This window comes from Hypanus sabinus, chromosome 7, assembly GCF_030144855.1.
Source record: "Hypanus sabinus isolate sHypSab1 chromosome 7, sHypSab1.hap1, whole genome shotgun sequence".
Taxonomy (NCBI): domain Eukaryota; kingdom Metazoa; phylum Chordata; class Chondrichthyes; order Myliobatiformes; family Dasyatidae; genus Hypanus; species Hypanus sabinus.
Window position 1 is genome coordinate 26,303,845 of NC_082712.1, and position 13,139 is coordinate 26,316,983.

Sequence of the window (13,139 nt, forward strand, 5' to 3'; positions counted from 1 at the left end):
TCTACAAAACAATAGTTATACCGCACATAGAACCTTGTGTACTGTTTAGGTCATCACGTTACATGAAGGATGTGAGAAATTTCAGAAGTGATTCTCCAGGATTTGTATCCTTTCCATAAAAAGTACTCCTTTCATCAATGCCCAATGCAATAGAAGAATCATCTCACAACTTGGTATTCAACATTCCTCACCAGGTGAGATAAAATATAGAATGATAACATTGTCAGTAAAGAAAAAATATAACAAAGTTATTGAGAGGTGACTTTCAGAGCTTTCAAATAAATACAAGGCAGATATGCCCAATCTCAAAATTGACTCAAAATATTCTTTTGAAAATCATTGCTCTTCTGTCTCTAATGTAATTGAAGTATCATTGGACAAGCATAGGTTTTCTCCCCATTGAGAATCAAACAAATGTATAAAGTGAATGTGTTAACAAAATAAAAATCACAATGTATAAATTTTTATCACATTTGAAGTCTGTAGTGGTAAATAATTCCTCTAGTGTTGCATAAGTGACTGAGAGCATGTTACAACATTCAAAACCGATAGCTAAAGGCACTTGCAACCAGAAATACAGCAGTTTACCAAAAACTGCTGCTGATGTGTTTTAAACCCTTCAGCAGAATATACTTCGAAATGGCAACACAATTTATCTGCTGTGATCCAAGTAAACAATAATCTGTTCAGCTGCCAGCCGATACCTTCAGAAGTCTTTTAAGGGGAGCAATAAAAGCCATTTTTTTCACAATTTACTAGAGCCAATTTCATTTATGATCATATTGATTTATCTTTACAATCTATGTAAAGCACTTTGAGCCTCCATCTTTATGTATGAAAGATGCTATATAAATAAAATTATTATTAATACTTCAATTCAAAGATCTTTGTATATTTAATATCATGAATGTTAATAGCAGAAAATACCGAGTTCACTAGCTCCTGTAATTGTCCTTTGACATGAGGACAAGTTGTATCAGAGTATCTGAATTCAATCTGTTGCTCTGTAGAGTTACCATGTAATTGGCTGGCACAGTGGTATAGCAGCTAGCGTAATCATATTACAGTGCCAGAGGCTCAAGTTCAATTCCTGCTGCTGTCTGTAAGGAGTTTGTATGTTCTCGTCATGACCATGTAGGTTTCCTCTGGGTGTTCCTGTTTCCTCCCAAATTCCAAAGACATACGGGTTAGTAGGTTAATTGGTCACATGGGTGTAATTGGGTAGTGAAGGCTCGTTGAGCCCGAAGTGACTATTACCATGCTGTATCTCCAAATCAAACTGATAACATACTTAGAAGTCTGATACCCTTATGCCTGTGGCACTTACCCTATACAAGTTGATCTTCTGATGCTGAATGTTTTAATTTCTCATTGGTAGGTTGTGGTATAAACATGTTGTGCTCTTTCAGGGAACTTAACTTCATTAAGTTTAATGGAATGAATTTCTGAGCAACAGAATGCACTGATGTAACTACACAGCATGTTTAGTTTTATCAATGGGGATGACTAATTATTATCTATTGAAATAATAATCATATAATTCCCCATCAGCAAGTTCTATTTCATTTCATCATGGAAGAATCACAGAGGCCATTCATCCTATCAAGTGTATCCCAGCTCCTTATAAGGTGAGCTCTTCAGTCCCATTACCCCTTATTTTCCTAAACATAGGATATAGTATCTGGAAGACTACAGCATAGTGCAGGCAGTTCAGGCCACGATGTTGTGCCAACCTACAAACCTACTCTAAGATCAATCTAACCGTTCCCTGCCCACAGCCCTCCAGTTTACTATCATCCATGTACCTATCCAAGACCCGAAAGTTCTGCCTCAACCACCAGACTTGGCAGCACATTCCACACGCTCGCCACTTACTGTGTAAGAAAAAGCTACTTCTGCAATCCCTCCTATACGTTCCTCCAATCACCTTGAATTTATTATGCCTCATCAAATTAGAATCTTCAAATTATTCTCCTCAGGCCTGGTGAGTTCCCTTTTGAAACCTATGATTTTGTTTCCACCACCCCAGAAGGCAATGTATCAAATATCATGACAACAGCGTGGTTCTGCTCTGTTTAAAACCTGGGTTCTTTTGAACTCCGTCAGCAGAAAAAAAACAGAAAATAAGCACTCTCTATATTTTATAAACACACCACCACTCAAGTCACTCCATTGTACATTATTTATTCATTTATTTACTTATTTATTGAGATACAATGCGGAACAGGTCGCACCTGGCTCTTTGAGCCACACCTCCCACCAATCTCCGATTTAACCATATCCTAATCATGGGACAACTTACAGTAAGTAATTAACCTACCAACTGGTATGTCTTTGGACTGTGTGAGGAAAAAGAGACCCCATATGAAACCAATGCAGTTAGGAGAAAAACATACAAACTTCTTATACACAGCAGTAGGTATTGAAGCCAGGACACAGGTACTGTAGTGTTGTTCTAACCACTACACTACCATACTGCCCTGAGGTATGATTCTTTGCCACCAATCCACTGCCTACTCTCTTCATTCCCTTTGAATTTGAAAATCTATTGGCTTTATTTTGGGCTATTCTCAACGAGTCATAGAGAGATGCAGCACAGAAATAGAAGCTTTTACTCTGTGAGTCCATCACCACTAATCTCATTTTTATTCTTCCCTCATTCCCAATTACTCCTTCCAGAATTTACAACTGACCAAACGACCTATCGAATTGCATGTGTTTGGGTTGTGAGAGGATACTGCATCCAGAGGAACCCATCTTAGGAAGGAAGTGCAAACTTCATACAGACAACACCCAAGCGATTGAACCAGGATACCTTGAGCTTTGAGGCCTCTGTTTTGCCCCAAAGACACTGGTCTTAGTCATTAACCACTTTGAGGTGGAGTCTTTCAAAGATGTACACCCCAAAAGAATGTTTCTTGGTACTGTATATCAGTACCAGTATTTTATCCTGAGATCATGTCTTTTTGTTATGTTCTCTACATTTGGAATCATTCAGTTTCTTCATTTTCAGAACACCCCCTCATTGTAATATTAAGGCAATTAATTCAGTCATCTCAAAGGTCAATCTAAGCAATTTGTATAATATTTAGTCCTTACAAAACTTAAAATAGATTACATATTAAGAAATAATAGGAACTGAAATAAGTTAAGTAAGACTACAGGACTTTATACATTTGTTTGACCTTCAAAGGCTAATTAATTCTCTGAGGCCACTAGCAATATAATTTTGGGAGACCAGGGGAAACTTGTGCTCACAACATGGTTATGCTATGTTATATTATTCGGGTGTATTTAAAACAAAAATGAAGCTGTCTGTTTGGAATATGTGTGTTTTAATTTTTTTTCCAAATGAAGTAAACAAGAAGTGATTTCACGTGTCCTGATTCTGTAGGAGGCTCTATCCACAGTGAATACATTACCCATTTTTATGATATACTGAGACTTGAATATCACGAACTGTAGAAGCTGGAAATAGAAAATGCTGGAAAATCTCAGCAGGTCAGACAGCAGTTATGAAAATAGAAACTGGATTTATCTCTCAGTTGTAAAATAAAAGTTGTTTAAGAAATAAACTATTAACTTAGAAAGTCCAAAGTAATGAAAGCCCTCTCCCATAAGGATCATTAGACTTGGGAACACATGCCAGAAATTTAGAGTAGGTGTCTGAAAAAAACACATGTAATTGTATTGAATCTCAATGTGAGATGATTTTAGAATTTAATTCCAAAGCTTGTGCATGTATATACTCTACTGTTAATATAACAGAAACTCAAAATACTTAAGCACCAAGAGAATGCTACTCAATGTACTGAATCCTTTAAATAATGAAGTGTACAAGCATAGGTTATAATGACAATTCTGAAATTTAGGCTCTTCATGCAAACTAACAGAAACAGATATGAAAAATGTATTTTTTTATATTTGGGACTACTTGGAAAAAAGGTTTTAGAACTAAATAGGGATAGGCTGTACTGGCTGAAGAATTATTTAACATTGTGATGGTGGATTCAGATGGAGTGTTGCAAATTCAATCTGCAAAATGGTTAAATGTAGTTCATTTTAAGTTGGAGAGAGAACAAAATCACCTGCACAGTTTTTAAATTTAAGGAATGTAAACACTCAAGGGATAACATGCATAATAAACTAGACTAACTGACAAATAGTGAAAAGGTTTGCAGGAAGTTTTTAAACAATGCAAAACTATTAAAGATCTCTTTAAAATGCAAAAACCTTTCAACTCTTTGTTTATCTGAGAATGCAAAAAGTGTGTATATATCAGTAAGGGAACATCAAGGGAAAATTATCTTAATATAATGCTCAGTATGACTATGGAAAAATATATACCACTCCCAGATGAATTAGCGTTAGAGAAAAGTCAATTTCAATGAAATCAAAGTAGACCTGACCCAGCTAAATTAGAGATAAGCCTAGGGAAATAAAATTGAACACTGGGAGTATAGGAAAACTGGGGGCTCAGTCACATTGTAGATAAATTCTAATAGAGAGGTAAGGCTGAATTAAAACCAGAATTTTTCAGATGGCCAGAGGGATTGACCAGACAGAAAAGATGTGGCAAAGATGTAATGCAAATGAGAATCAGGCAGATTGCAAAGAAGAAGTGTATAAGGAAAAAAACAAAAAACAAAATGAGGGACATTAGTGGATAAATTGGCAGAGCTAGAGTTAATTTCAAGGAAAACTATGACAGGTGGCCTAGTTAGAAGCTGTTTCCATTGGAGACCTGTTTAGAATGAGGGCACAAAGACTGAAGTGAAGTAGCATGAGAAACAAAAGTAAACTTGAGGAAAAGATGGGTGCTTTGGAGTCATTAGGGTATGGAATGTCAGCATTAATCGTGGATGCCGATTTAGTATCAGTTTTTATAGGCAGAGGGTGCAGTAATGGGTTTGTTCAGTCAAAAAGCAAAAAAGATACAAATGCATAAGAAAAATAAAATCAAAACAGGAAATGCTGGAACCACTCAGTAGACCAGTGAGCATCTGTGGAAAGAGAAATGGGTATTGTTACAAGTCTAATTAAATTTCCAGGTTAACTGCTAATTAATTTTGCTTGTCCTGCTGTCTCAAGCATTTCCTGTATGTATTTCTTGTGTATTTAGTCAGCACCGATGTGAAGGACAGAATAACCCCGTATGTGCTGACTATTCTGTGATCCTCCTTCAGTCCATTGCTGTCGGTCAATATGGGAATCTGGCACTCTTGCCTTTAATGCACACACACACTCAACTATTGTTTGTGGAGAAATATAATGGTTTTGAGTATGTATTTCATGATCATGTTCAGTATTCTATAAAAAACCAGAAGCTAGAATTTTCTTTTGTATCAGGTATGGAGCAAACTAAAGAGCTTTTAAATGAGATGCCATACTTCTGTGAAGTTATTAAATCATTTTAGTTCCCATTCTCTCCTCTGCACTGATTTGCATAGTATTTCCATGGCTGGGATATTCACTGGTCAGCATCAGTTCCTTGAAGATCATTACAGGAAGGTGTTTTACCCATTTGTAATAATTACTCCCTGTGCAATAAACAACTCAGAGTGAACAATCTAAGAGGAAGTGTTCAATTGTGACATTTCACTGGGATTTTAGTTCAGAGCTACACAGGCTTGTCCCATTATACCTCAGCTTCAGTGAGATAGATGTTGGTTGCTAAAACCATCAGATTTGTCCCAAGCTATTCAAGAAAAATTTGCAATTATTCCGTAGGTGGAAGCAGCTCCTAAATCAAGCTTGGCCATTCAATTTGTTCTGTATCTGGATTATCTTACCTCCCAATGACTTACCTAAAAAAATTACAGAAGCAAAAAAACAAAATGATGGAGGAATTCAGCAGATTAAAGTAGCATCTGTGGAAGCAAAGTTATGGACATTGTTTCAGATCAAGATCCAATGTTAAGACAGAGAGCTTAGAGGGGAGATAGGGAAGATAAAGAGATGGTGAGGAAAGGTAAGGGAGAAATGGATAGCCCTTAGGCAGAGATGATGGATATGTGGAACCAGGAGACTGTGGCTGGTAGATGATGGGGAGAGACAGATAAGGAAAGACAGAAAGTTGGAAAAAGAGGACAGATGAATTGAGATGGGGATGGGGAGGGAAAAGGCAGAGACAGATGCTGGAAGAAGATAAATCATAGCAAGGGACTGAAGATGATGAAATCTGAAAAATAAGTAAAGTGATAGGGAAAATGGATAAAGGAAGGAAAATGGACAGATTGAATCTTTAAGGGGAGTGGAATAGAAGAACACAAAGGGGTTATGCATGGGTGATAGGTAGGTGCAACTATGTGGGGAAGGCATAAAATGGGTGAACTGAAGGAGGAAGAAAGAAGGGGTAAAGAGGGACCAGAAGGAGAGGCAAAGAAAGATAAGGGCATATGTATTAACTTATTGAAAAAAATCAATGTTCATACCACTGAGTTGGAGACTACAGGCGATCACAACCTATTGACATCAGTTTTGAAATTTTATTCACCTGTTCTTGAAAAGTATTATCACAATTCCTTGCAGTTAGAGACTCTCTCAAATCACCCCTGACTTGCAAGGTATTCCTCAACAGAGAAGAAAGCTTGCCTTCGTTCATTTTAACAACTGTGAATACCAGTTCATCTCAGGGAGATGTGCGCATGGAAAGCTGAGATTGAAGTCCTATTCATTTTTGGTCTGTCGTGAAGAATGCCTGAAGCAAGCAGAGAAAATTTATTTTGTTTATATTCCCATCATATTGCTGTTTGAGGCCATCCATTGTTCAGGGTCAACCATAGATTCTTCATCCCAGCTGTCACACATGATACACCAACCAGGGCAGCACGATACAGAGAGCCAGCTGTTGTCTTTGTTGCTGGGTCCCGCTCTCCACACAGCTGATGAATCTAAAGGATCGGCAGAGTTTGGTGCCAGCGATGTCACAGGAGTTACAAGTCAGTGTTGAACTCAACATAGGAACTCCAGTTCTGGAATTTTCCTCGAGGTTTACTCCCAGTGACTTTACCATGAGTATGTATATCCACAAAGTAGTGGAGGATTGAGAGAAGAGCTTTCCTCCTCCTAGATGAGATGCTGACAAGCCCCATCTGCCCGAAGTTACTGGTTTTAAGGCACCAGTAACCCACCTTTACCCTTTCTCCAGTCAGAAGAAATGGTTCTGCCAGGCGAAGCCACATGTAAAGGCAAGGAATTGAACTTGCTTGTCAGAGGCTATTTGAGACACATGCCATTGGGAGCATTTACTCAGCAGTGGGAGCTTACTTACACTACCACCCTCGGCTATAACAACCTTAGTGAACCGTATTGCTGGTGCCAAACATGAATCAGTCAAGGATATTAGACTTTGGAACTAAAATCTGCAGATGTTAGAAATATCTAACCAACATAGAAAATATGGGAAGCACTCAGCATGACAGACAGATGTGTGAGGAAAAGAGCAAAGTCAGTGTTTCAAGTCAAGAAATTTAGAGTGGAAAAGTGAAAGTTTTAAATTTCAAAGGGCATTGCTAGCTAGACAGAAGGATCTTCTAGCTAGTGAGGTGTGTAGAAACATAGATTATCAAAGAAATATTAAGTAATCAAAAATAATTAGAGAAACAATGGAATTGAAAGGTACCACCACATCTAGAAAAAAGAAGAAATAGTAACTTGAAATTTGTAAATTCAATATCAAATTTTGATGACTGTTAGATGTTATGCTATGTGCTATTTCTGAATATCATTGGAATAATAGAGGAAGCCAAAGATAGGTCAGGATGGAGGTGGAAAGATCATTAAAGTGACAAGTGACTGAAGGAAGATCAGGGTTATCAGTGAAAACTTAATGGAAGTATTCTGCAAAGCAGTTAACCAATCCTCATGTAGATTTGTCAGTGCGGAGATCACCACATCATAGGCATCAAGTGCAGTACATGACATAAGAAAAAGCAGGAGTGAATGGTTATGAGATTGTTATAGGCGATAAGGAAATATTTTAAATTATCATTGTCAGAGCTTACATTGTCAAAGATTCTGCATAAGACACCAGATATGAGAGGCACGACTCTGTGAGGGATTGGAGCATTCAAAGAAGGGTAATTAAAGTATGGATTGACACAAGAAATTCTGCCAATGCTAGAAATCTCAGGAGCACATGCAAAATGCTGGAGGAACTCAGCAGGTCAGGCAATACCTATGGAAGGCCCTCAGCCCAAAACGTTGTCTGTTTAGTCCCTTCAGTGGATTCTTCCTAATCTGCTGATTTATAGACAATAGACAATAGGTGCAGAGGTAGACCAATCGGCCCCTCGAGTCTGCACCGCCATTCTGAGATCATGGCTGATCATTCACTATCAATTTCTTTCAGCATTTTGTGTGTATCATTCGAAGTGTGAATTGAACGCATGGAAAGTGAGCAACCTGAGAAAGCACAGGCCAAAATGAAGAAAGACTGAAAGAGCCATAGAACGAAGGCAAGCTGCAAAAGGTGCAAAGGAATAAAGAACTCAGTTGAAGAAAAGTTGGTACCCAAAAGAAAGTGAAACTGTTGCTGATGGCAAGTTAGATATTATTGCTACTGAGCAGTAAATAAAAATATAATGTTTACTCATCCTAGTGCTGTGTGAGATGTTACTGGCACAGTATGACTCAGTAAAATAATTATTTTTCATGGAGCACTAGATCAACGTACTTTCTCTTCTCCTCAGGTCGTTCCTCAGCAATAAATATGTTAATTCCATTCTCGTTCTGTATGGCAGAGGGTACTGATGAAGCTAATATAGGAATGGCAGATTGTTCTACATATGGAGTGGAAACTGCCTGCCAGGATGGGAGTGTTGGTAGACTGTGAACTGTTGCATTCCTTTTGTGGACATAGGCACAGTGTCTATGTAGTACTGATGCATGGGCTCATTGTTCTTAAAGCCATCCTGTGGCACAGTAGCACAGGGTTACTACAGTGCCAGCAATCAGTGATCGGGTTCAATTCCTGCAGTTATCTGTAAAGAGTTTGCATGTCCTCTCCATGATTATGTGGGTTTCCTCCAGTTGCTCTGGTTTCCTCCCACATTCCAAAGAATGTATAGGTTAGTGTAACAGGTTGTGGGCATGCTATATTGGCAGCAGAAGCACGACAACACTTGTGTTTTGCCCTGGCACACTCCTTGGACTCTGTTGGCCGTTGATACAATCGACACATTTTACTGCATATGCCGAAGGCCTCAGCCCAAAACATCGACTATACTTTTTTTTACCAGAGATGCTGCCTGGTCTGCTGAGTTCCTCCAGCATTTTGTGTGAGTTGCTTGGATTTCCGGCATCTGCAGATTTTCTCTTGTTTGTGATTTGATTATTGCACATTTTGCTCTTTCGGTGTGAATGTGACAAATAAAGCTAATCTCTTGAATCGTTTAGAATGTTCCTTCTCAAATCTGAGTAGATCACAGTTTCCCAGGATTCCATTGACAAGTAGTATTTCCGTCAAGGGGCTTTGAGCAGATCTTTGAACGCTCCCAACAATCTATCTGGTTATCTCTCCCCCTGATGGAGCTTGCAGCGGATGATCAAAGCAGTGATACGCTAACATTATGACTTGCCCATTGAAGCTAATGGAGCGTAACTAGGGATGAGGGCCTGGCAGAGGTTTACATATCCTTCCACAGAATTTGAAGGATTTGAAAAATATTTTGGCTTTTTTTAAATAGTGGCATCTTTGAAGTGCTTTGAAGTGCATGCTGTAGATAGTGCAGATCTCAGAAGCATACATGAAGCCAAAGATTACGGTTGTCTAGTCGATAGTGAGTTTGTGTCAGGTCTAAGACATTGATCCTCAACTGACCAAAGAATGTGCTCATGCATTGAAAGTTAGTGTTGAATTTCATTATTGTCATTATCCTCACTGGCAAGTGGCTCATGTTGCAGATATTCACTCTCAACAATAATGATCAATTAAACAGAGAGAGAATCCATAATAAATATCAAATAACTGTTTTGGTTCTGTTAACAACAAGCATGTAATACAAACCCAAATTGGTTTCCCTAAGAATACAGAAGTTAATACATAGGAATTAGAGTCTGCACTGGCCAGGTATTCCTCGTGATCCTGGTGTAACCTCCACATTTCCAATGTGGGATCATTCGCTTCTGTGATGGTTGGTCTCCAGTGTTGGCATTGCTTGTACTCCTGAATTCCTCCATTCTTATCCTTTCCCTGATCAGATCAGTCTGTTATGTTTTGGTTTCATTAGCAAAAGTTCATCTGACAAGCCTGTATCAGCTTCTCATTGCATTTGGCCTAAGGCTACGAGTAGTATACTTGTGCCTCAGGTAACATTCTCTGTTCTTCACAAATCAGACTAGTCCAGGCATGGGCAAACTACGGCCCGCAGGCCATATGCGGCCCGTTAAGCTTTTTAATCTGGCCTGCAGAACTTGATGAAATTATATTAATAAACCTTGTTAATGTTTTTTCCCCGCAATTCTGGCGTTTTCCCAACAGATGACGCACTCTATATACATTTGTGGCGACCTATTTCCAGGCACATCCAAACTGGCTCACAATTAGCCAGCGTTCCGGCTACGGGAGATAGCCTGCGGGGATTTGCGAGCACAGAGCTTTGGAGCCTCTGCACCATGGGGGGCAGGTTGAGGGAGACTTAAAAGTGAGGCTGGGGATTTCGAATAAAGTTTTTTTCTTCGACTGCAGTTACCGACTCCGTGTCGTAATTTTAGCTCTGCATGTAGCACACCACTACACATTGACCTTTGTTGAGGTGCAGAGTATTACTCCACATTTGCGCTTTACTCTTTGTTCGGCTCGACCTATTTGTGTGAACAGGCGTTCAGCGTCATGAACATCAACAAAGCCAGCCACAGATCCAAGTTAACTGACCAACACCTCAGATCCATCCTGAGAATCGCCACAACAAAACTAAATCCAGACTTTGATGCACTGGCTAAAAAGGGAGACCAACAACACTGTTCCCACTGAAATTAAAAATAAGTTTCTTCCTTGTGTTATGTAAAAAATGCATTTGAAAATATTTTTTTCAATAGGCCTTACATGTTACATGTCATTTCTGTTAAGTGATGGACATGAGTAGTGCGCAGGTGCACGTACGTTCTCAAAATAAAAAATGCGCTCCAGATCAAATAACGCGCTCCGCATACTGGCGCGCTCTCACTGTTCTGTCATTGTGCGGGTCGTTGTTGAGTTTTGGCACAGGGGACAATTGAATAAGAAGGAGCAGGACAAGTAGACCTGCATCTCCTACCATTTTTGAAATAAAGACAGTCAGGAAGAGAGTGATGATGATAATATCTTGAAGGATAACATAATTTTCAGTGCTTTAAAATAATAACTGTTACTATTAAAAAAGCTGTATTTTATTCATTTAATTTTCAGTGTTTTAAAAGTCATTTCAATAAATAGCTAAATACCATGGGACTTCAAAGACAGATATTTTGTTGTAATGCATTTGTTCATTTTCAATTGAAATTAAAGCACATGTTTTCTACATATCCCATGATATTTTATTTTCTCTTATGAGGTGTATTACCAAAACACTCCGTCCATCTGCTCCTGGTCCGGCCCCCCCTGTCAAATTTTAGAACCCTTTGTGGCCCTCAAGTCAAAAAGTTTGCCCACCCCTGGACTAGTCTATCTAGTTTGGCCAAGTCAGCCAAACATTGGGGGTTAGTTTGGAAGCTGTTCTTTTGATCAGCCTACTATTCTTAGTACTTAGAAATGATTTCAAGTATTGCAGATCATCAGCAACTCAGTGTATTCACTTCTAGTTGCTCTGATTGAGAAAAGCCCTGAGCAAGATCCAGTTCACAAAATGGTGGCTGCAAGAACAGTTTCTCAAAATGGCAGAGACAATTCCAGAGAGCTCATGGCTACAACAAAGACATTTGCTTTGTCTGGTTCTATTGCCTTTGCTAAATTCCTGTTTACTGATTTGCAGATTTTACTTTTTTCTACATGTAAAGGGGGTTTCTGCTTTTTTCTTTGTTACTGTTGGGAAAGGGTTTCTTTATTTTGTTAAAAGCAGGAATGTTTCTTTGTTGCGAGAGAGTGTTGGGAGAATTGTATTCCTTTGTAAACCAAATGGGGATTAATGTTCTTTCTTCTGAGTCTGTAAGCTTTTGTTGACGGGCTTTTGGGGAGATCGGCGCGAGGGGGTCGAGAGAGAGGATGCAATGCTGTAAGCTGAGCGAGGATCGGACCCCAAGCAGGGTACTCCGAGGAGGGGAGATGAAGCTAGAAGTGCTTTGTTGACCACTTCAGAGGGTCCTGAGCTGCGAGTCGAGGAATTCGGAGGGGATCGAATGGTGGCCAGAAGACTTCAGTAATTGAGCTCCAACGGTTGTGCATGAAGTGGTTTGGACTTTGATAAGTTTGGCATCTTTTCTTTATTTTTTCTCTTCATATATACTGTATCATTATTAATCACTTAGTTATAATAACCTTTATAAATTGTACTCATTTAATCGCTTATGGTGTACTGTCTGTTTTTGGGCGAGGCGGGGACATCACACAGCATCCACACCAGCTGATTACCCAATTTGGTGGGGCCGATGGCTGCTCCCCCTAGACGAGAGTAAGCTGAGCGAGCCTGAGGCAATCCAGGGGGTTACATACAGTTCATCTTTTCATGAATTCTTATTGTTGGATGGCAGTGTAGTGTAGTTGGAGATAGGTTGGAAGAGTAGTCTTGTCTTCTGGATATTGAGTGAAAGGCCCAGCTTCAGATATATTTCAGTGAACAAGTTGATGAGGGGTTCAAGCTTGGCCTTAGATCATATGCATGCATGAATATCATCTGCTCATCATGTCTACAGCAGCTTGAGTGAGCTTAGTCTTGGACAATAGTCATTGCAGATTGAATAGTTCCCCATTAAATCTGAACGTCAGCTCTATACTTGCAGAATGTTTGTTAAGCTATCAAGATAAGAAAGATAGAAAGGTGTTGTGGTAGTGACACAAACTTGTTTGACCCCATTCTTCCCTGAGATTGGCTTTGTTGTTGTATCATTGCTTACATACCATTACGACATAACTAAAACAGTTGCTAATATAGAGCACCAGACAAAAAATGCCAAACAAACTGAGCAAGTCATGTAGTACGAGTTTCTTCAGCACTTTCTGTGGA